The 3,133-nt window shown below is 38.1% G+C and overlaps 1 long non-coding RNA gene across 1 annotated transcript; it reads left to right on the top strand.

The window, feature by feature from the left end:
• The first annotated feature begins 2,210 nt into the window (after nucleotides 1-2,210).
• Nucleotides 2,211-2,900, top strand: LOC141025463 (uncharacterized). Its single transcript, XR_012186939.1, has 2 exons — nucleotides 2,211-2,355; nucleotides 2,551-2,900. It is a non-coding gene; the product is annotated as an uncharacterized lncRNA (long non-coding RNA).
• Nucleotides 2,901-3,133: the final 233 nt, after the last annotated feature.

Below are 3,133 nucleotides of genomic sequence, written 5' to 3' on the forward strand. Positions count from 1 at the left end.
TTGGGGCCCACCCGTCAAGAAACAGTAGAAGCAGAAATCTACATGCAGCTAAAAAGAATGCCAGCCACGCTAGTTCGAACGAACAAACTATCGCTAAAAGACAGCAACGCTAGCCACCCCACGAAGTCAAGCTGATTGTATGCATAGGATAGCTATATGTAATGGCCTATAGGCGAACACGCACATGAGGCTTAAATGAGCTAAAGCCACCTCGACCAATTTTTAACATGATAGTTTGTTAAATTCGTACCCAAAAAACCCTACTATTTTAATTCATAATTATTATTTAGCTATGTAAATATTCTTTTCCAAATAATAAATTAATATTTTCTAGAATTACTTGAAAATTATTTTAAATAATAATATTTCTTGTAAGGGAAATACATGTTGTTTTTGTGAATGCATGAATATACCCTAATATTCATTAATACATGAATATTTTGATGAATACATAATAATAAATTATAATTCACTAACATTATCTTAGTTCTGTAAACATTGCCAAATAATATATGAATATTTTTAGGATTACATGTAGATTGTTTAAATAAGAATACTTTATTTGTATGTATATTAATTTTAATTTACATATATTGAAATAATATGTGAATATTTATAAATATTTTTTTGTATGTATATGACTTATTATTTTAAATTATAATATACTTATTTTAACTAAATTATAAGTATATTTATAATTTACATGAACATATTTTTAGAATTACATGATTTTTTATAGAATTCTAAGAAATGTAAAAAATAAACATGTGAAAAATAGGCGGCGGTTACTGCAACCCATTAAAGCTTACATGTGTGGTTGGTTCTAGGCCATTAGGACTTGCTGGCCCAGTTCTTTCGGCCGATTCTCCCAGAATCTTGAGAATCTACCCTCCACCCAGCTACTCCCAGAATCTTGCATCCATATTTTTTTGATAATCCTAGTTTTTTACATCCTAACTAGGTAAGATTGTAAAAAATACTCCTCCTGTCCCAAAATAAGTGTCACAACTTTGTACTAACATTAGTACAAAGTTGTACTAAAGTTCAGACACTTATTTTGAGACGGAGAGAGTATATGGGTTCAAAATTCTGGGAGAAGCTGGAGCAAGCCTCGATTCTCAAGATTCTAAGAGAATCGGCCAAAAGAACTGGGCCGCTATCTGATATGATGTCAACTGGTAGTTGGTCTGTTGGCTAGCCTTATTGGACCGGTAGCATGAGTTCGTGGGTTCGAACGGCAACAACGCAAGTTTTTCCATGTTTGTTTGTTGTTTGACGTTCTGTGGTTTTTTAAAGAAAAAACAAATTCGAGGTCTTTTTCGTGAGAAAATAAAATTTCAGATTTTTTTGCAAAAAACCATGGCACAAGACCTCACCCGTGCCATCCAGCCAGTGACAGTGGGTCCCCCGCCACGCTGGCACGCCCTGTCAGCACCTTGTGTGTACACAAATGTGATTAGCGGTGTAGATGTACGTCCAAACCAAGTTTTGTCACCGGTTCAATGTATGCCACACGATTTAGCAACAAACTGACTTTTCTTGCCAAGTGCAGGCACTTGTGATGTAATTGACTCGAAAAATAATCATCACAGATTGCTTCTATGGCATATTTCCAACAATATTTGCATGTTGAGAGATGTACGTTAGTCGTGATCATAGTGTTGTGGTGTGAATTTGTTACTATTATTTCAGTGGGATTTGATTGTACAAAACATTAATAGGTGGAAGAGAGAGTGGGGGAGGGGAATTTGGGGGTGCATGGACGCGTTCAAGACAAGACAAATAGGTGATGGGGGCTCGTTCACGGTATGAACGACCGGACCGAACGATTCTCCATGCTGAGGTGGCAGGGGGATGTGCCCTAAGATTCGTGCATCATAACCAATGCTCCTCAGGTCGCTCGCATGAAAGACACAAAAAATTAACGTCAGATATATAGCATTTGGGAATATAAAAATAGTAGATAAATCCAACATTCCTAACTCGCATACGTATTTTGCCACTAAAATTTTGAAACCTGTATAAAAGGGAAGAAAATTAATGTTCCTTAATCTATGCTTTTAATGAGGGTTCATACTATGAGAAGATATTAAACAGTTCCAATTTATTGCTTGATGTTAAGTGCAAGGGATAGGGATGACTGGCTCTCTATTCTCTCAAATCTCTCTCTATATATATACGATCGAGTCATGAGTTGATTGGTAGCAAAATATTTCTCATCGACAGCCAAGTGATTGAGTGCTTGGCTAGCTAGTGTTGTATCGAGTGGGGGTATGGGCAAGCACACGATTCGCATGCTTGCACTAGCAGCCCTAGTGTCTCTACATCTCGTATGCTCTGCCAGTGTTGCTCAATGTAAGGCATCCAACACATCAATATTTCTGTATCTGCACAATGCTTAGTCTTTGTTCACTGGTTAATGTACTTAGTATAGTTAGTAAGGCCTTTCTCTTTTGCTTCTTGTCTAATCTACTGCGTCGTTTATTTATACTACTCTAAAAGAATTGCATAACAATGATTGACCATTTCTTATTATTCCATGATATACAGGTCGAACCATGAATGGCATGGATAGCAAGAAGATCAATATACCATACGGGCTATGCGTTCATATAGCAGATGCCAAACTATGCGGGAGCAATGGGTGCTTCCATTGTTTGACAAATGACGTCCTCTACCTCAGTATGGATAGGTGCACGAGAGCGTGTAAGACATCCTCATCTTTACAAGACGTGCTAGTGGCCATGAGGACGTCCCCTCCTCGTCCTTTACATGCTCCTTAATTTTCCAGCCTAGCTAGTCAAATTGGCTTACATATTTACAAGATTGTCCCAAGAAATAATGTCTGATGTGCGGAAAGGCAGTTATGCAATAAGAGCTGAGTAGTTTGGTTTGGCAAATTGCATTTGAACTTTCACTAGCAGTTGTTGGGAGAGCTACGAAATGGCTCCCGAGCGCACATGCTACGGAAATCTGAGTGCTACAACTTACCTTGGGATCTGCCAGTTAACTTTTCTGCCACATATACGTTTTAGAATACAGAGGTCAATACACCTGCAGGTCTGGGCCATTACTGTACCGAAGTACTCAGTCCCCGCACGTCTCCTCTCTTTAAGTCCGCCCATCGATCTCT

The sequence above is a fragment of the Aegilops tauschii genome, chromosome 6, assembly GCF_002575655.3.
Source record: "Aegilops tauschii subsp. strangulata cultivar AL8/78 chromosome 6, Aet v6.0, whole genome shotgun sequence".
NCBI classification, from domain to species: Eukaryota; Viridiplantae; Streptophyta; class Magnoliopsida; order Poales; family Poaceae; genus Aegilops; species Aegilops tauschii.